Source organism: Pseudorca crassidens, chromosome 11 (assembly GCF_039906515.1).
Source record: "Pseudorca crassidens isolate mPseCra1 chromosome 11, mPseCra1.hap1, whole genome shotgun sequence".
Lineage (NCBI taxonomy): Eukaryota > Metazoa > Chordata > Mammalia > Artiodactyla > Delphinidae > Pseudorca > Pseudorca crassidens.
In genome coordinates this window covers 83,120,832-83,142,960 of record NC_090306.1, presented here as the reverse complement: position 1 = coordinate 83,142,960, position 22,129 = coordinate 83,120,832, and the positions used below count along the sequence as shown (strand labels likewise).

The 22,129-nt window shown below is 40.3% G+C and overlaps 1 long non-coding RNA gene across 3 annotated transcripts in view; it reads left to right on the top strand.

The window, feature by feature from the left end:
* Positions 1-22,129, top strand: part of LOC137202994 (uncharacterized) — a 615,935-nt gene that overhangs the window by 428,656 nt on the left and 165,150 nt on the right. For 2 of the 3 annotated variants that reach the window (XR_010932835.1, XR_010932834.1), the window contains 2 exons: positions 578-674; positions 7,956-8,474. The exons of the other annotated variant lie outside the window; for it this stretch is intronic. This is a non-coding gene — a long non-coding RNA (uncharacterized lncRNA). Of the gene's footprint in view, positions 1-577; positions 675-7,955; positions 8,475-22,129 lie in introns of those variants that run through there. 3 annotated transcript variants of the gene reach the window in all.

Here is a 22,129-nt window from a genome sequence, read left to right as displayed (position 1 = left end):
TGTCATGCTCATTTGCAGTAGTGTTGTTTTTTATTTTGAGTTATAATGGCCTTGTTGTTTATGAATAACTTGCCCAAATGTGGCCTACATTTTAAAAATACCTTTCATTTTCAGGATGTAGGGTATATGCCTTAATACAAATCATTCATCCTCTGTAAGCCTCAGTTTCCTCATCTGTAAAATAACTAGATGATGTCTGAAATCTCCTTTGGGCCCCAAATTTCACACTTTGAATTCCCTTATAAACGTTGATTAAAGTCTGGTGACAACTGTAGCTACAATGACAATAGAATAATGAAGCATATTAACATTAGTGTTAATGCAGTAATCAGCTGTGTTTTGTTCCATATGGCAATTTATTTCAACAATTAAGCCAAACTCCATCTGTTTTGGCATACACAATTTTTCAGACGGGTTCCTGAACCACATCTCTGGAAATCATTTCATGTTTTTCAAATATTGCTACCATCAATAAATGACAACTGTGCAGAATCTTTCTGATTAAAAAAAAAAAATCACTGATGCCAAAGCCCATCTTATTTGACAAAGCGATTGTTTTGCTTATTTGACCTTACAGATGTGTTGCACGCTCTAATCAATAGACCCAGAAAAGGAAGATAGATCTCGGTGTCAGCATGGAGGGAACATGCATGGGGTGCTGGATTCTAGATCAGGTAAAGCAAACCTCAACACTGTCTGCAGTGGATTTCAATTTTTCTGACCTGAGGATCCTGTTGGGATAGGATGGGCCTCAGTCTGTGACAGAGACAAGACAAATGGTACATTCCACACATCTGGCAGGGGTGCCTTTCTTTGGCTTGGGTTGAGCTGCATTGACAGAATAGCAATAGGGAACATTTGTCTTTATCTTTATAACACTTGACAAGAGGCATGATTACTGCTGTAAGAGTATCAAAATAAAGAAAAAATGAGCTGTCCAAGAGCCCTGTTATTTATCACATTCAGAAACGCTAACCCAGACTAGCAGGATAGAAATTCCTTGTCAAATTGCCTCTAAAAATCATATTTTCCTCCCAAGATAGTATGTGAAACCCATGGATCTCACCTGTGTTCCCCATCCCCTGTTTTTGCAAGTTGGGGACAGTCCCCTCCTGGCCCAAGCTGTCCCTCCATAGCCTGGGAGTTGCCTCCATGTGGCTCATTGCATGTCCCAGCCTGACAATATGCACACCATTCCCTGCATGTACAGGAAAAACGGGAAAAAAAAAAAAACCCTGCTAGCTGGCAGCTTATTAACAAATATTGAATGTATACAGCAAAAATTCGATTTATTCGGCAGCAAGTGTTAGGATGTCTCCAGGCAAATTAGAGCCAGAGCTGACTTTGTTCAACCCCTTTATTTATTTTCCCGTTCCTTGTTTCCTAATTAGGCAGGCTTTCTTCTGCTTCACAAACACACTCTCTGCCTAAATCATTGCAGGTCTATTGAATCCTGAGCACAATGGGCTTATACATTCATATTAATACCTTGATAAGGAGGTATAATCCACCCTTTTGCATAAAGCCGCCAAATAACTTCAAGAATGATTCTAAATGCCTTTATGACACAGTATTTTCCTAGTCTGATTGTGGGGTCCTGCATGTGCTATTGCCAATGAATTTTCCAAAGAAGTTGTGAACAGTAGATGGGTCTAAGAAGTGTTTGCTTTGAAAGGCCACCTCCTTCAGTGTATGGCGCCGAAGTCTTTTTTTCTTTTTTCTTCGAAGTGTTCTCTTTCAGCAGGCAGTTGCTCACAATTCCTCATGAAGAGCAATTCAAGAAATCAATGGCCATGTCCTAAAGTTTGTTTGGAATTCAACATTTTATTTGGACTTAGCATTCTTTTGCAGGGTTTAGAGCAGTTCTCAACCTTGGCTGTCCATTAGAATCATATGAGGAGCTTTAAAAAAATGTTGATGCCCAAACCCCTTCCCAAACCAATTGAATTAGAGTATCAGAGGGTGGGACCAGGGCACTGGCATTTCTAAAAGGCTCTCCAGGCGATTCTAATGGGCAGCAAAGTTTAAAAGCCATTGGTTTGTAGGGTTTTTATCATTAGAATATATCTAGAGAAATCTTGTTCAGTCATTCAGTAAGTATTTGAATGACTACTATCCATTAGGAAAAAGACTATGCACCTTTATGTCTTGGGGGTTCAAAGACATAAAGGAATTTCTATGTTCTCAAATTAGCTGGTAAGTTAATAGAGGCCATGAGGTTGTCATTCTTTCCACACATATTGATCCTATTATGTGTTACAAGCACTGGGGAGTCAGCCGAATCCAAGACAGACAAGGTCTCTGCTCTCATTGAGCTTGCATTCCAGTAAACACATTTTAAAAATAGGTACTGATGAGGGAATCCCCTGGTGGTCCAGTGGTTAGAATTTGGCACTTTCACTGCCAGGGCTGGGGTTCAATCCCTGGTCAGAGAACTAATATCCCATAAGCTTCACTGCATGGCCAAAAAAAAAAAGTACTGGTGAGCTCTATAAAGAAGTGAATACAGAGGTAATTTGATAGAAAGTGGCTGGGACAGGGGGAGAGTTCTGGGATGCTTCTCTGAGCAGCAGGCCTGAATGATGTGAAAAAAACAGTCAAATGAAGATCTTGAGGGATTGAGTCCCGGGCAGAAGGAACACCAGTGCCAAAGTCTTGAGGTAGGAGCTAGCAACTGCATGGAGCAGAAAGAAGCCAAAGTCCTCAGAGGAGGTGAGAGTCAGAAATGAGGTTAGAGGTAGATAGGGGGCGTGAACATGCTGCACAAAGGTAACCTTACAGAGAGAAGAAAGCAGGCAAGAGTTAGAGGTGCAGATTAATGGTTCTGAGCATTAAGAGAGAAAGGACTATTGCTTTCATAGGGCCATTGGGTGTTCATAGAAAAGGTGGTTTTGAATTGTACCTTGAAGGAGATTGCCTGAGAAGCTGGAGGGGAAAAGCATTTAAAATAGAGGTATTTCTCTGTAAAGACATAGAAGGTTTGACAGTCTAGAGTAGGAACAGAGAATGTCCAGCTTGACTGGAATGGATACATGAAGCAGTCATGGGAGCTTAGAAGTTGGGATAGTAAAGGACTTTGTATGTTGAGAGCTTGGACTTTATGCTAAAGACAGATGGAAACCCAAATATATTTTATGCTTGTTTCTTCATCCTTATATCTGGCCAATTCCTGCCTCGCTCCTTGTATCCCAGCAACTCCAAACTTCTCCTAAGCACCCCACATCCCATACATACATACTTACAGCACCATGCCAGTTGGGTCTTTGTGATTGTCATGCCCTCTGTTCAGAATATTTTTCCCATACCCTTGGGCTCCTCCTTGTCAGCTAGTCAATCTGCTGCTCAGTTGTTGAGTTAGCCACAGTTCCTTCAGGAAGGTGTCTCCGACCTTCCTTGTTGACTCCATAAAATGAGAGGCATATTTCCTTAAGGGCACGTGCCATGCTGGGTCACTCATTCTTGAGTGCTAGAAAGCAGCTCTTTATAGAGTGTTAGGTACTGTTCTGGGTGCTTGCGTTACACTCTAATTGATAGATGGGCAAGAAACACTGAACATAACAAATAAGCAAATTATATAGTTTGTTATAAGATAGTACGTATGGTAGGAAAGAGTAGTTCAGGATATGGGTGTGGTGCAGGAGGGTAGATTAAAAGGTCAGTAGGTCTAATGGAGAAAGCAAAATCTGAGCAGAGATTTAGATTGAACAACTATTCCAGTTTGCGTGAGACGGAGTCGTTTCCTGGGATGCAGGATTTCTAGTACTGAAACTAGGAGAGTCCTGGGCAAACCAGGATGGTTGGTCCCTCTGGAACAGTTTGTTAATATTTGTCCTATCTGCTAGCTTTACACAGCTTGAGGATAGGTTCTATAGAGGCAGCGTAACGTAGCTTAGATTACAGGCTTTGGAGTCAGACTGGCTGGATTCAAACTATGGCTCAGCCATTTGTTAACATTGTGACCTTGGACTAATAAGATTTTTAACCTCCCTGAGATTTTGCTTCTTCATATATGAAATGGAAGTAGCTGGTACAGAATAAACAGTCAATAAGTGTTGCTGTTATTATTATTCATAGTGCCTAGCATGGTCCTGGGGGGCAGTTACTCCTCAATAGATGTTTATTGAAGGAACAGATGAATAAATGACAATCTACCATGTACCAGGCACTGGGCTAATCTCTGGACGTACAAAAATGAATAAGGCATGATTTCTGCCTTCAAGAAGATCACAATCCAGTAGGGGAGACAAACATGCAAACATCATATTTTGTCATACAACTGCGGTCTTTCTCCACTGTTGCAATCCTTCCATGATGCACTCTTGTTTTTTTTTTTTTGTAGGGCATATAACCTTCTAATATACTACATAATATTCTTTTTTTTCCTACATAATACTCTTATGTGTCACAATTATTCCCACTGGACTGCAGCTTCTTAAAGGCAGGGACCTTGGTTTTGCTCATTGAGATGTCCCAAGTGCCTGGAAGAGTACCTGGCGCCAAGAAGATGCTCAGTAATGTTTGGTGACTTAATGAATGGAAGTTCCGTTTCATGTGATAAGAGCTTTAAAGAGGTATGTACAAGGTGTGGATGATTCCTTCTTTTGGACAGAGTCAGGGAAGATTCCACAGACAATGTGGTGTTTTATGTTGACCTTGAAGGATTTGTAGTGTTTCTTTAGGAGGAAAAGTAGGATGGTATTTCAGGCTCAGAGGCTAGCAGGAAGGCCTGCTAGAGCCAGGAGAGCCAGGAGAATGCAGGGTCATGGAAGGCAGAGAGAGGGATTAAGGGAGTGACTTTAAGAGAACCTGAAGCAGTTGAACACAGGGGAGGTTTAGGAGACGTTTCAGCCTGCTGGTGGAAAATGGATCAAAGGATGAAGCAGTGTGTGGAGTGACAGTGTGGAGACCAGTGTGTAGTTACTCAAGAATATGGCTGAATATGAGCTGGTAACTTGAGAGAGGACGATCTTAATTTTTAGTGAAGTAAGATCACTTGAGCATGTTAGTAGGCTAAGAGGAAATAGCCAACAGAAGAGGCAACAGAATAGACATAGAAGAGGGCACAATTGATGTAGTGAAGTTCTAGAAGGGATAAGAAGGGATGAAATTGAGAGGACAGAGAGAGAGAGAGAGTTTGCTCTTTCGTTTTCAGAAACTAGAGGTAGGGAGGAGAGGATGGGCATTTTACCACTTTTGTGGAACCCAATAATGATTCATCATGGAAGATGGTATTGTTATAGAAACTGAGTCATTGGCAACTAAATTGGATTCTATTACCTCACTTTATGTTGGATGATAGTTAAGAAATGTGGCAACTTTCTTCAGGGGAAGTGTTTAGAAAAAAATAATTTTTTTAATTGTTAGAAAACACAGAGCATTGTATTGGAATTTTCTGACTAACTCAGAATTTACAAAACACCATTTATGTTTCCAACCATTGTTAAAAATGATTGCAGTTTTTTCTTTCATGAGAATGATAAATTGAAAGAACATTTTGTTTTTAAAATTTTGAAGTGATTCAGAAGCTTCTCCAAATTTTAATTCGAATTATCCCGAGTTGCACAGGTAGATACAGATGGTGTAAGGAATTGGGATTAATGGGTATGGAATTTAGGATGTCCATGGAGAGAGCCTTTTTTTCCAAAAAAAACTCCCCAATTCCAGTTGTAGCAAAACTATTTGTGAATCGAGGATTTCAGTTATTTAGCTTTTACTTATTTTTGACTTTTGTATTACATGCGAAAATTAACTTCTAGAAATTAGGAAATGGAAGATTATAATAATGAGTAACCGGGTTTTGCAATTTAAATTTTTGCTTATAAATTTTGTATTGGGTGGGTAATCTTTATATTCTGCCATCAGCCAAAGAAGTGGGTTGTCTCTGAATATAACTATTATATTATCAGACATAATAGTCTTTTCCTCAAGGGCAATTTCTCAAACAAATGATTTCAAAATCAATAAACACCCTGTAGCCTCCTGTTTCAGAATTTACTTATTCATGAGATGCTTATCTCTCTGTAAATTCCCAGGAAGAATTCTTATTGCTTAATCTCACCATATTGGATTGAATGTTTATCAGTTTAAAATTAGTTCTTATTAAATTTTCTTGGCAACTTTGTAATCGTCTCAGGGGTTTCTCCCCTAGAGAGTTATACTTACTTTTAAATCTTACATGAGTAGAAACTCATTTTAACATCCTAAAAATCATTAAACATTGGCCTGCCCATTTATAATGGGTTGCGTTTCAATATAAGTTGGGGCAAAGGCCATATGCCTGCAAACAGTGCTTTTTAAAGAGACTATTTTGTATGGCTGCATGTTTTCATTATTAGACACTGACAGTCTCCATCACTGACAGGCAGTGACAAATTGAAAGCTGAAGCCGGGTAGAGGCTGGTGTAGGTATCTTCTCATTTGTCACCTTGAAGGCCGTTTCTGCTGTCCTTTTGTTTGGTCACAGTATCATTAGTAGCTTCTTTCCAAATCTAGGGATGTGATTGGATGTCTGTGGAATTATATTACCACATACATGGCCGGGTAACTAAAGAGGAATGGATGGTCTGCTCTGACCGCCTGGTTGTGAGAGAGGATGCCTGTTCAAGATGGCGAGCACCTCAGAAATAATGCTCTGCTGTGGGCTCATTTGAATAATCTCTCCACTCATTAAACACAGCTGCAAGGCAAGAGGCAGCAGAGTTCAAAAGGCAAGCCAAGGGAATATATTAGTAATAGAATTATAGTTTAAGCCTTAAGGCATGTTTCCGCAATATTTTTGTACTCCATTAATTACAGCTAGAACACTTTTGTCACTTACTAAAAAAAAAGTTAGAGGAATATTTTGACTAAGAAACCTAAGTAAAATGTATATGTTTTATAAAAGTGTTAGATAGGCTGCAATTAAATTTTAAGACAAACTCTGGAAGTTATCCAACAAGTCATTTCCTTATTGTATAATATAAATCCCTGGTGAGCTGGGATTAGAAACCGTCGGTACAATTTAGCTTCCAGAGTCACTTTACCCTCCACATCATACACGGGTGTCTTCATACAGCCTTCTGTGTGAGGATAGCTCTGTGTGTGTGTGTGTGTGTGTGTGCGCGCGCGCGCGCACGCGCGTGTGTGCCTTCACCTGTTGGGTGATTTCTGGTCTAAATCCCAGAATGCCTCTTACTCATATCCACTCAGAACATCACATTTATTATAGGGCTAGAAAATATTTAATGGAAGAGAGAAAATAGTGGAAATAAAAGGTGGAAACAAAAAGCAAAAGTTTCCTTTGGAAGGCTTCACTGGCAGTTTTTCTCCTGTTTTTGAAGTTCAGCGTCACTTTGGGCTCTTCTAGAGTTGCAGGCTCTCAGATCTTGTTTTTGCTCTTGATATATACCCACCCCTAATCTCATCCACCACACCATCTTGCCTGGATGACTCACCAACATGACTTTTTAAGATATTAGGAATTTGATGTATTTAAATTCTGAATGGTTTAACTCTGAATCCAAGTCTGTATCTTCCCTAGGGTCGGGAATTGAATCGAGTTTTATTACCCCAGGGAAGCATGTCCTCTTCCAATACAAAAGCAAATGGCTTTCACATTGTCACAGAGTTTCTATAAGGATTTTAAGGATATATTGAATTCCAAGGGTGGACAACTCCATTCTTTCTCCTCTCCTCACACACCTGCGTCAGTTGACAAAAACTGAGGGTAGATGTAGCACAATCAGAGGATGTAGAGAGATTTTAGTTCTCCGTTTTCTCTCTCATTTCCTTATTAAGCTCTTCCTAAGGCATGATGCAAAGTGGTGAGCCAAAGAGGTTTTTTGTTTTGTTTTTCTAGGCATCTTATTCATCTAGCATTGTTTGAATAAACAGTTCTTCGCAAGTGAATTTTCCTGATAACTGAATATAGCAAAGTTTGAAGAAGAGTAAACTGATAATTTGTCATTTGCTTTCAGATTGGATCTCTGCCTCTATCTGTGTGACTTTGTATGTGTTCAATGATAGGTAAGCAGTGAGTGTGGTAGGCTGAAAAATGGGCCCTCTACATCCTAACCCCTAGAGCCTGTGACTGTTATCTTACTGGGCTCAAAAAAGGGTCTTTATGCATGTGATTAAGTTAAGAATCTTGAGATGGGGAGATATCCTGGATTTTCCAGTTAGGCCCTAAATGCAATCACATGTATCCTTATATGAGGAAGGCAGTGGAAAACTTGACACACACAGAGGAGAAGCTGGTGTGGAGGTGGAGCAGAAGGATTTCAAGATACTGGCCTTGAAGATTGGAGTGATGTGGCTGCAAGCCAAAGAATGCCAGCAGCCACCAGAAACTGGAAGAGGCAAGGAATGAATTTTTCCCTAGAGTCTCTGGAGGGAGTGTGATCCTGATGACACCTTGATTTTGGCCCAGTGATACTGATTTAGGGCTTTTGGCCTTCAGAACTGTGAGATAATAAATTTCTGTTATTTTAAGCCAATAAGAATGTGGTAATTTTTTATAGCAGCGATAGGAAACAAATAGAGTAAGGAACTCACAGAACATCCAAACATGGGGCCTACCAGCCAGGCTAATGAACCTCCACAGTGTCTAAAATTTCCATTTTTGCAAATTATCTTCTAGGCTAGTTGGAATAGTCCAGCTGCCTGTTTCAAATTCAGCATTCATAAGCACAAAATATTTAGCAGAAGGAAAATAAGCCTACTGATTTTTTTTTTTTTTTGCGGTACGCGGGCCTCTCATTGCTGTGGCCTCTGCCGTTGCGGAGCACAGGCTCCGGACGCGCAGGCTCAGCGGCCGTGGCTCATGGGCCCAGCCGCTCCGCGGCATGAGGGATCTTCCCGGACCAGGGCATGAACCCGTGTCCCCTGCATCGGCAGGCGGACTCTCAACCACTGCGCCACCAGGGAAGGCCAGCCTACTGATTTAAAGGCAATAGACCGAAAGGAAAATATAGACTTGGCACCCATTAGCTCATTCCTTCCTCTTATTTTTGGCCTAAAGGTACAAGTTCTTACAACCTGGATGCTCTTTATCAGAAAGGACGTAGATGGCATTAGATATGATACAAATAACGCTACTTGGCTGAAGATCCGGCTACTGCTATGTTCCCATCTTTAGTTGCTTGCCATGTTCTTGCAGAAGTCATGAGTTGTTAACTTTGGTCTCAGAGTATCAGGTAGTCTAGCAAGATCCACACCACAGCATTCCCACCCCTAAATGAGGCTCTGATCTCTCACTGATCCCCAGGGAATAAAAGCAGCCCTAGTTTTTAAACGTCCTTTTCATCAAGACTGTTAAGTCAGAAGGGCAGAGATGATCTTTCTCATTGGTCAGTTTTCTCCTAAGACATCTTACTGTTGGCTCCACTAGCTCCATTTCACTTAGGGAGTTAAGCTGCATAAAGAGAATACATCAAAACATCTCTTTGGCTAGACTGATGAAGCTAGAATAATATGTATCTTCTAAGCAAAAAGAATCTGAACCATTGGACTGTTAACATATCTGTGTGGCTTTACTTCTCCTTGGAGAGTAAGAAAGTTGGATCTTTCGCTGGACAACCTCGATAGCAGAGGCAATGCCTATTTTACATTTTATTCTTCAAGTTTGGAAATCATGAACAGAACTTTAAGAACTATTCCATGTATCTCTAAACATAACTACTACCTAGACAGCAAGACCTCACTAGTTTAGAATAATGATGTGAGGGTGGAGGAGGCCATCAGCAGCTGATAATATGGTTGTGGGAAGTTTTTAAAGAAGAGCACTTTGGTGTCAACTGGAATACATACTAGACAGAAAGATATAAATGTACGCTAGTCAGTGGAGTAAAGCAAGTCGAATTTAAAAATTCTTTCACACTGGATCAAAAAGATAAAAGTCATTTAATATGCAAAAATGTATTATGTCTCTTCAGTGGTCTAATCTAACACATCTGGAAGCAAGTGCATGAAGAAATCTTTCATTTCAAGAGCTTTTGGTTCTATATAACTACTGATTTTTTTTTTTTTTTTTTTTTTTTTTTTGCATTACGTGGGCCTCTCACTGTTGTGGCCTCTTCCATTGCGGAGCACAGGCTCCGGACGCACAGGCTCAGCGGCCATGGCTCACGGGCCCAACCGCTCCGCGGCATGTGGGATCCTCCCTGGCCGGGGCACGAACCCGCGTCCCCTGCATCGGCAGGCGGACTCTCAACCACTGCGCCACCAGGGAAGCCCTAACTACTGATTTTAAACTAGGTTCCCTCACCAGTGAAACCCCCAAAAGGTTTTCCAGGAATGTATTATTTTGACCTTCCATAATAGATAAAATGGGCAGACACCACATTTGAGGATCAAAATATCTGTCCTTTCATTTAGAACTGAGCTTATCATAAGTATCATTTTCACATACTGCCTGTTTATTCACCTCCTTTCCAACTTCAGCTCAATGCAATTTTTCTTCTCGATTCCATCAGAATTGTTCTTGGAAAGAAAAGCAGTAATGTAGTTACTAAACCCACTGGACTATTTTAGTCCTTATTTTATTAACTTGGAAGAAGAGTGTGATCTGGTCTCTGCAGTGAGCCCAGTAACACAGCTTGCCATCTGCCCTAAGAAGAATTCTGCTGGACTGGAACAATTATGGCCTGAAGCCTCCATCACCCTGATCATTGAGCCAAGCCTGATAAAACTCCCTGTTCTCCTTTCAGGACCTCTTCTGGGCAGGGCCAGTACTTTGGATAAGAGTAAGACAGAGCAATGTAAGCTCTGATCCCAGGGTAACCCATCTAAGTTCTGATCCAAGTCAATTTCCTGGGGCACCAGGGGAAGTCCATGGTTCCTTCGGGCCAATTGCTAGAAACATGAAATAACTATATTATTTCATAGAGTCTAGGGCACTTTTTATTTATTTCTTTATTTTTTTTCTCACATTTTAACATCTTTTACAGTCCATAACATTTCAAATCACTGTTAGCCTGGATTGACAGTGACTTCTTACCTGAAAAATTTGAATTTCCGGGGGGTGGGGGGAGATCTTCAAGATGGAGGAGGAGTAAGACGTGGAGATCACCTTCCTCCCCACAAATACATCAGAAATACATCTACATGTGGAAAACCCCTACAGAACACCTACCGAACGCTGGCAGAAGACCTCAGACCTCCCAAAAGGCAAGAAACTCCCCACATACCTGGGTAGGGCAAAAGAAAAAACAGAGAAAAAGAATGGGGACAGGACCTGCACCAGTGGGAGGGAGCCATGACGGAGGAAAGGTTTCCACACACGAGGAAGCCCCTTTGCGGGCGGAGACTGTGGGTGGCGGAGGGGGGAAGCTTTGGAGCCACGGAGGAGAGCGCAGCCACAGGGGTGTGGAGGGCAAAGTGGAGAGATTCACGCACAGAGGATTGGTGCTGACCAGCACTCACCAGCCCGAGAGGTTTGTCTGCTCACCCGCCGGGGCGGTTGGGGGCTGGGAGCTGAGGCTTGGGCTTCGGAGGTCAGACCCCAGGGGGAGGACTGGGGTTGCCTGTAGGAACACAGTCTGAAGGGGGCTAATGCGCCACAGCTAGATGGGAGGGAGTCCGGGATAAAGTCTGGAACTGCCTAAGAGGCAAGAGAACATTGTTCTGGGGTGTGCGACGAGAGGGGATTCAGAGCACTGCCTAAACGAGCTCCAGAGACAGACGCGAGCTGTGGCTATCAGCGTGGACACCAGGGATGGGCATGAAATGCTAAGGCTGCTGCTGAAGCCACCAAGAAGCCTGTGTGCAAGCACAGGTCACTCTCCACACCTCCCCTCCTGGGTGCCTGTGCAGCCTGCCACTGCCAGGGTCCCGTGGTCCAGGGACAACTTCCCCAGGAGAACACACAGCGCGCTTCAGGCTGTTGCAATGTCACATTGGCCTCTGCCGCCACAGGCTCACCCCGCATTATGTAACCCTCCCTCCCCCCAGCCTGAGTGAGCCAGAGCCCCCTAATCAGCTGCTCCTTTAACTCTGTCCTCTCTGAGTGAAGAACAGATGCCCTCAGGTGACCTACATGCAGGGGCAGGGCCAAATCCAAAGCTGAACCCCAGGAGCTGTGCGAACAAAGAAGAGAAAGGGAAATCTCTCCCAGCAGCCTCAGGAGCAGTGAATTAAATCTCCACAGTCAATTTGATGTACCCTGCATCTGAGGAATACCTGAATAGACAACGAATCATCCTCAAACTGAGGCAGTGAATTTTGGGAGCAACCGTAGACATGGGGTTTGCTGTATGCGAGTGACCAGTTTCTGATTTTTGTGTTTATCTTGGTTTAGTTTTTAGTGCTTGTTATCATTGGTGGATTTGTTTATTGGTTTTGTTGCTCTCTTCTTGGTTTTTCTTTTTTTAAAAATTTTAATAATATTATTAAATTTTTTTTATTTTAATAACTTTTAAATTTTATTTTATGTTTTTTCCTTTCTTTTTTTTTCCTACCTTTTCTTCTGAGCCGTGTAGTGACAGGGTCTCGGTGCTCCGGCCAGGTGTCAGGCCTAAGCCTCTGAGGTGAGAGAGCTGAGTTCAGGACATTGGACCACCAGAGAACTCCTGGCCCCATGTAATATCAGTCGGTGAGAGATCTCCCAGAGATCTCCATCTCAACGCTAAGACCCAGCTCCACTCAACGACCAGCAAGCTCCAGCGCTGGACACGCCATGCCAAGCAACTAGCAAGACAGGAAAACAACCCCACCCATTAGCAGAGAGGCTGCTAAAATCATAATAAGTTCACAGACACCCCAAAACACACCACCGGATGTGGTCCTGCCCACCAGAAACACAAGATCCAGCCTCATCCACCAGAACACAGGCACCATTCCCCTCCACCAGGAAGCCTACACAACCTACTGAACCAAACTTACCCACCAAAACAACAGGAACTGTGAAACCAAAACAACACCAAAAACAACAGGAACTTTGAAACCGCAGCCTGTGAAAAGGAGACCCTAAACACAGAAAGTTAAGCAAAATGAGAAGACAGAGAAATATGCAGCAGATGAAGGAGCAAAGTAAAAACCCACCAGGCCAAACAAATGAAGAGGAAATAGGCAGTCTACCTGAAAAAGAATTCAGAGTAATGATAGTAAAGATGATCCCAAATCTTGGAAATAGAATGGAGAAAATACAAGAAACATTTAACAAGGACCTAGAGAACGAAAGAGCAAACAAACAATGATGAACAACACAATAAATGAAATTAAAAATTCTCTAGAAGGAATCAATAGCAGAACAACTGAGGCAGAAGAACGGATAAGTGACCTAGGAGGTAAAATAGTGGAAATAACTACCACAGAGCAGAATAAAGAAAAAAGACTGAAAAGAACTGAGGACAGTCTCAGAAACCTCTGAGACAACATTAAACGCACCAACATTCGAATTATAGGGGTCCCAGAAAAAGAAGAGCAAAACAAAGGGACTGAGAAAATATTTGAAGAGGTTAAATTTGAAAACTTCCCTAATATGGGAAAGGAAAGAGTGAATCAAGTCCAGGACTTGCAGAGAATCCCATACAGGATAAATCCAAGGAGAAACACACGAAGACACATATTAATCAAACTACAAAAAATTAAAAACAAAGAAAAAATATTAAAAGCAGCAAGGGAAAAGCAACAAATAACATACAAGGGAATCCCCATAAGGTTAACAGCTGATCATTCAGCAGAAACTCTGCAAGCCAGAAGGGAGTGGCAGGACATATTTAAAGTGATGAAAGGGAAAAACCTACAACCAAGATTACTCTGCCCAGCAAGGATCTCATTCAGATTCAGCGGAGAAATTAAAACCTTTACAGAAAAGCAAAAGCTAAGAGAATTCAGTACAACGAAACCAGCTTTACAACAAATGCTAAAAGCACTTCTCTAGGCAGGAAACATAAGAGAAGGAAATGACCTACAATAACAAACCCAAAACAATTAAGAAAATGGTAATAGGAACATACATATCAATAACTACCTTAAATGTGAATGGATTAAATGCTCCAACCGAAAGACATAGACTGGCTGAATGGATACAAAAACAAAACCTGTACATATGCTGTCTATAAGAGACCCACTTCAGACCTAGGGACACATACAGACTGAAGTGAGGGGATGGAAAAAGATATTCCATGAAAATGGAAATCAAAGAAAGCTGGAGTAGCAATTCTCATATTAGACAAAATATACTTTAAAATAAAGACTATTACAAGAGACAAAGAAGGAACTATGTAATGATCAAGGGATCAAACCAAGAAGAATATATAACAATTGCAAATATTTATGCACCCAACATAGGGACACCTCAATACATAATAAGACAAACACTAACATCCATAAAAGAGGACATCGACAGTAACACAATCATAGTAGGGGATTTTAACACCCCACTTTCACCAATGGACAGATCATCCAAAGTGAAAATAAATAAGGAAACACAGCTTTAAATGATACATTAAACAAAGTGGACTTAATTGATATTTATAGGACATTCCATCCCAAAACAGCAGATTACACTTTCTTCTCAAGTGCTTATGGAACATTCTCCAGGATAGATCATATATTGGGTCACAAATCAAGCCTTGGTAAATTTAAGAAAATTGAAATTGTATCAAGTATCTTTTCTGACCACAATGCTATGAGACTAGATATCAGTTACAGGAAAAAAATCTGTAAAAAAGTACAAACATGGAGGCTAAACAATACTCTACTAATTAACCAAGAGACCACTGAAGAAATCAAAGAGGAAATCAGAAAATACCTAGAAACAAATGACAATGAAAACAGGACGACCAAAAACCTATGGGATGCAGCAAAAGCAGTTCTAAGAGGGAAGAATATAGCAATACAATCCTACCTCAAGAAACAAGAAACATCTCAAATAAACAACCTAACCTTACACCTAAAGCAATTAGAGAAAGAAGAATAAAAAAACCGTGAGTTAGCAGAAGGAAAGAAATCATAAAAATCAGATCAGAAGTAAATGAAAACGAAATTAAGGAAATGATAGCAAAGAAAAATAAAACTAAAAGTTGAGAAGTTCTTTGAGAAGATAAACAAAATTGATAAACCATTAGCCAGACTCAACAAGAAAAAAAGGGAGAAGACTCAATTCATCAGAATTAGAAATGAATAAGGAGAAGTAACAACTGACACTGCAGAAATACAAAGGATCATGAGAGATTATTACAAGCAACTATATGCCAATAAAATGGACAGCCTGGAAGAAATGGACAAATTCTTAGAAATGCACAACCTTCTGAGACTGAACCTTGAAGAAATAGAAAATATGAACAGACCCATCACAAGCACTGAAATTGGAACAGTGATTAAAAATCTTCTAACAAACAAAAGCCCAGGACCAGATGGCTTCACATGTGAATTCTATCAAATATTTAGAGAAGAGCTAACAACTATCCTTCTCAAACTCTTCCAGAATATAGCAGAGGGCGGTACACTCCCAAACTCATTCTATGAGACCACCATAGCCCTGATACCAAAACCAGACAAAGATGTCACAAAGAAAGAAAACTACAGGCCAATATTTGCTGATGAACATAGATGAAAAAATTCTCAACAAAATACTAGCAAACAGAATCCAACAGCACATTAAAAGGATCATACACCATGATCAAGTGAGATTTATCCCAGGAATACAAGGATTCTTCAATATAGGCAAATCAATCAGTGTGATACACCATATTAACAAACTGAAGGATAAAAACCATATGATCATTTCACTGATGCAGAAAAAGCTTTTGACAAAATTCAACACCCATTTATGTTATAAACCCTCCAGAAAGTAGGCATAGAGGGAACTTACCTCAACATAATAAAGGCCATATATGACAAACCCACAGCAAACATCACTGTCAGTGGTGAAAAACTGAAACCATTTCCACTAAGATGAGGAACAAGACAAGGTTGTCCACTCTCACCACTATTTTTCTACATAGTTTTGGAAGTTTTAGCTACAGAAATCAGAGAAGAAAAATAAAAAGAATCCAAATTGGAAAAGTAAAACTGTCACTGATGCAGATGATATGATACTATACATAGAGAATCCTAAAGAGGCTACCAGAAAACTACAAGAGCTAATCAATGAATTTGGTAGAGTAGCAGAATACAAAATTAATGTACAGAAATCTCTTGCAGTCCTATACACTAATGATGAAAAATCTGAAAGAGAAATTATGGAAACACTCTCATTTACCACTGCAACAAAAAGAATAAAATACCTAGGAATAAACCTACATAAGGAGACAAAAGACCTGTATGCATAAAAATGTAGGACAGTGATTAAAGAAATTAAAGATGATACAAACAGATGGAGAGATATACCATGTTCTTGGATTGGAAGAATCAACACTGTGAAAATGATTATACTACCCAAAGCAATGTACAGATTCAATGCAATCCTTATCAAACTACCAATGGCATTTTTCACAGAACTAGAACAAAAAAATCTTAAAATTTGTATGGAAACACAATAGACCCCGGATAGCCAAAGCAATCTTGAGAAAGAAAAATGGAGCTGGAAGAATCAGGCTACCTGACTTCAGACTATACTACAAAGCTATAGTAATCAAGACACTATAGTACTGGCACAAAAACAGAAATATAGATCAATGGAAAAGGATAGAAAGCCCAGAGATAAACCCATGCACATATGGTTACCTTATGTTTGACAAAGGAGGCAAGAATATACAATGGAGGAAAGACAGCCTCTTCAATATATGGTGCTGGGAAAACTGGACAGCTACATGTAAAATAATGAAATTAGAACACTCCCTAACACCATACACAAAAATAAACTCAAAATGGATTAAAGACCTAAATGTAAGGGCAGACACTAAAAAACTCTTAGAGGAAAACATAGGCAGAACACTGTATGACATAAATCACAGCAAGATCCTTTTTGACCCACCTCCTAGAGAAATGGAAATAAAAACAAAAATAAACTAATGGGACCTAATGAAACTTAAAAGTGTTTGCACAGCAAAGGAAACCGTAAACAAGGTTAAAAGACAACCCTCAGAACAGGAGAAAATATTTGCAAATGAAGCAACTGACAAAGGATTAATCTCCAAAATATACAAGCAGCTCAATATCAAAAAAAAAACAAACAACTCAATCCAAAAATGGGCAGAAGACCTAAATAGACATTTCTCCAAAGAAGATATACAGATTGCCAACAAACACCTGAAAGGTTGTTCAATATCACTAATCATTAGAAAAATGCAAATCAGAAGTACAATGAGGTATCATCTCACATCAGTCAGAATGGCCATTATCAAAAAAGCTACAAACAATAAATGCTGGAGAGGGTGTGGAGAGAAGGAAACCCTCTTGTACTGTTGGTGGAAATGTAAATTGATACAGCCACTATGGAGCACAGTGGCGGCTCCTTAAAAAACTAAAAATAGAACTACCATATGACCCAGCAATCCCAATAGTGGGCATATACCCTGAGAAAACCATAATTCAAAAAGAGTCATGTACCACAATGTTCATTGCAGCTCTATTTACAATAGCTAGGACATGGAAGCAACCTAAATGTCCATCGACAGATAAATGGATAAAGAAGATGTGGCACATGTATACAATGGAATATTACTCAGCCATAAAAAGAAATAAAATTGAATTGTTTGTAGTGAGGTGGATGAACCTAGAGTCTGTCATACAGAGTGAAGTAAGTCAGAAAGAGAAAAACAAATACCATAAGCTAACATATATGGAATATAAAAAGAAAAAGGGGTTTGAAGAACCTAGGGGCAGGATAGGAATAAAGATGCAGACGTAGAAAACAGACTTGAGGACACGGGAAGGGGAAAGGGTAAGCTGGGATGAAGTGAGAGAGTGGCATTGACATATATACAGTACCAAATGTAAAATAGATAGCTAGTGGGAAGCAGCTGCATAGCACAGGGAGATCAGCTTGGTGCGTTGTGTCCACCTAGAGGAGTGGGAGAGGGAGGGTGGGAGGGAGACACAAAAAAGAGGAGATATGGGGATATATGTATACATGTAGCTGATTCACTTTGCTATACAACAGCAACTAACACAGCACTGTAAAGCAGTTATACTCTAATAAAGATGTTTAAAAAAATTTCTTTTTGAATTTCATTCTGCCAATCACTTGGGTTCATCATCAACTGAAACCACTTTAAACTCCTTCCTTTCCCCAGCACCTCCCCAGACTCTTCCTTTGGGTCAAACCTGCTTGGTTGAATATGGCTCCACCCCCACCTTTGTTTTTCCTAATAACACCATCAGCATGGGGTGGTGGCACCCCCCTCCCCATGACTAGATCAACCAGGAGTGGTGTTGGTCTGTATTGAACTTATTAAAATGTACAGTTTAGTCTTTATTGAAATTGACTTTACTCCTACCTGGTCACTGGGCTGGCAAGAATACACAGCAGTTTACACTTCCACCTTCCTCTCCCCCTGTTTTATCTGTCTCTCCTTGTACACCAGTATATACCCTAAATTTACTCTTTTAAATCCTTTTACTTCAACCAGCTAGCTTTGGAACTTTTCTTTTCTGCTCCTATACAAGAGCACATCTCGCATAGCTCAAATCACAGTGCTGACACTTCCTACATCTTAGAGTGTCCTCTTTTTCTCCTTGAGACAATTTTCTCCTGGTCTTTCCCCTACTACTCTGGCCACTCCTGACCCTTAAACGTTGGTGTTTCTCAGGATTCTTCCCTAGGCCCCTTTCTGGTCTCAGTCTGTATACCTTCTCTGGGTCATCTTATCTATACTCTTACAGTGACCCGTACTCTCATCTTATGTATACTCCTTTTTTTTTGGCTTCGCGGCACAGTCTGCGGGATGTTAGTTCCCCAACCCATGCCCCTTATAGTGGAAGCATGGAGTCCTAACCACCGGACTGCCAGGGAATTCCGTCACCTTATCTATATTTTTAATTTTGAGTGCTACTCTGATGACTTCCCAGTCCTGATTCCTGGTCCAGTCCCTTGGCTGAACTCTAACCCCATCTATCCAGTTTCCCTCAGACATCATTCCCAGGCACCTAAGACTCAATAACTCTAAAAAGGAGCTCAGCATCTTTCCCACAAATGTATACCCTCCTATATTTCTAATCTTGGTCAGCGGTACCATTGTTCAGCCCTTTGCCCAGCCTCCAAACCTGGTCATCATTCTTACTGCATCACTTACAATTAGCTTTACAGGCTAATTACTTATTTGTCTCTCTAAATCTCATTTTTTCTCACTTATAAAACCGGAATAATAGTGCCTATTGCATAGACTTGTAAGGACTGTACATATATGCATGTAGCAGTTAGCATAGTGACTGATCTATAAGTGCTCAATTATACTCAATTATTATACTTCATTCCTTCCTTTCCAACAACCCCACATCCAGTTGATTATCAAATCTTCTTGTGCCTATCTCGTAGTCCATTTCTACGACAGGTGTCTGTCTAATTTACCCACTTCTTACATCCCCATTGCTACGATTTTAGTTCAAGTCACCAGTGTCCCTTAGGCAAATTATTTCAACGGGTTTCTTGCCCCCTGTCTTGCCAGCTGTCAATCCATTTTCCACCATTCACCCAGAATAGTCTTCCTAAATCATGTATCTGATTGTATAACATCTCTGCCTAGAAACCTTTACAACTCTCCACCGTCCTAAAAGTGCCCACATGCCTTTATAGGGCCCCCATAGCTTGGCATCTGCTTATCTGCCCTGCCTTATCACCCTATGCTCTGTCATTTTTAACAACAGTGATAGACATGTGCCAGTCTCTTTGACTCCATGTGAACTTTGAACTTGCATTTCCTCTTGAAATCCCTTCCCTCTTTCTCTTTTCCTAGTTAACTCCTATTCATCGTTTAGATACTGGTTCCCAAATCTGGGTTACCTGTACCTCTGTATGCACTTGTTTAGCACTCAGATCATACTTACCACTTCACGCTGTGATGAAATCGCCCATTTACCTTCTCCTGGGGCTACAGGATTTAATAGATAAAAATACAGGACACCTAATTAAATCTGAATTTCAGATAAATAAGGAATAATTTTTAGTATATGTATGTCCCAAACAACTCTTTCTTCTCCTACTAGACTGATCTCCCTTGAGGGCAGGGGTCATCATTGTTCCCAACACCTAGCATTTTGCTTAACCCACTGCACACACTTTAGTCACTGTTGATGAAATAAATAAACTACTTAATGAAGTCCAAACATAAATTCAGTACCTGTATATTATGTGCTGACATGATCCAGATCTGTCATTTTAATGCTTGGTTAATCATGAAACACATTCTCTAGTCCCGTTGTCTATATTTCATGTGTGTTTTAAAGCAAGCAGAGAGTTTAGGAACTGGCCCTTCCACCACAATTTGCTTTTGCATGCATGATTTGAAATGCCCATGTTTGGAATCGTCACTATGTCAGAATGAAGTTGAAATTTCAACCGCAATTTTCATTGAAAAACAAAACAGAAGCAAAAACATAGCTTCCATAACCCAACTGCCTTTTCCTTTTTGATCAGTTTGAAGGGCTTTTGTTCTCTCTAATACAAGTGTTTTCTGTTCATGCATAGCAAAGACATAATCTAATCTCCAAGATTTATTTGCCAAAAGAATCACTAGATGTGGGAAGGAGCTAGGGTTTGAATTTTTATTAATTTAGGATGCAAGTTCACCTGAGAATTACTGTGCAGATCTCTCAGAGGAACCTTTTCAAAATAAAAGCATAACTAAGGGAAAGTTCATAGACATTTTCCAACCTGTGAACTTACAAGGTTTAGTTAGCCAAACACTCACATTGTGCAGACTGTGCATGGAATAGAAGCAAACCCAGTTTCAAGGTAAATTCTTCATGCCTTGAAACACTCAATGCCTTCCTTTTAGAGAGAACAACAGAAGCCCTCAGCTGTTTTATAAAATTGGAGAATACCGTGGAGTCTGAGCTCTCCACTCTCTCCTGTGATTGGCCAATTCCTCTCTCCTTCAACTATGCTTATTCAGTGGTCTAGTTTAACAAATAAAATGCTGCACTGCTTTCAAAGAAGGGACAAAACACCTTACTATATTTTCCAATATACTATTCTCAAGGTAACCACAGGGATCATGCCCTAGAATGTTCTGCAAATGAGATGAAACAGTACGTTCCACACTCATTAAACAAATCTTTTACTGCTTTTGGTTAACAATAATACCAACATCTTTTAGTCTTTTTGGTGGCTGTATGATTTACACAAGTCCGAGACCAAAAAAGCATTCTACAGGAAAAGAAAGGCATACACCAACCATGTTTCCCAGGGGATCAAACACATTAAAATCAAGAGGCAGTCTCATTGTAGGATTTAATTGAACTATTTTTCAGTAGCTGGTATTTAGTTTGTTTTACGTATATTTAATGTAGCTGTAAGTAGGAAGACTATGAATTTGGTCTCTGAGCTAATCATGCTGACGTGTTCAGGATGAAACTCGGGGGGCTTTGTGTAGTGGAGTTCTGTGGTCAGGTTAGCACTGAGTTATTGAGTTTCTGAGGTTGAAGATGGGCCGGTCAGTGTATGCTTTTACAGATGAGGAAAAGAAAATTACACCTGGAGGCAACAAGAAGAGTCAAGAGTAATTTGCAGTGAGTGAGCAAAATGAAATGCAGCAGGAGATCGAGTTTGTTTTCACCAGGAGGTGTCACTGTTGTCAACACACATTACCGGAGGTGGAGGGAAGATAGAAGCGGTGGCTAGCATCGTTTGACAATAACAGAAGACAATTTTTTGGAATCCCTCTCTCCCTCCCTTTCTTCTTTGCTTTGGTGCTGCAGTTTACATCTGTTACACCTAATGGGTGTGTTAAAATGCTGTTATTAACACCAGGAAGAACAATTCAGTGTTGAGGGAAGAATGGAAAGGGATTCGTGTAGTTTTGGGGTTGCCAGTTCAGATACACTGTAGCTTTTCTCCCCCTTAATGACTTAATGGTTTTAAACTAATGAAATTTTAATACTGTAAAGTTGTGAGAACTGACCCTTTTGCATCTCTGGATTCCTGCACAACGCAAAAAAGTTGCTTACAATTATCCATAATAGGTAGAATGAATGGTTTTCTCAGTTCATGCTCTGCGCTATTATTTAGGTTTTTAAAAATGGCATTGGAAACTTCTGAGTTATTTTT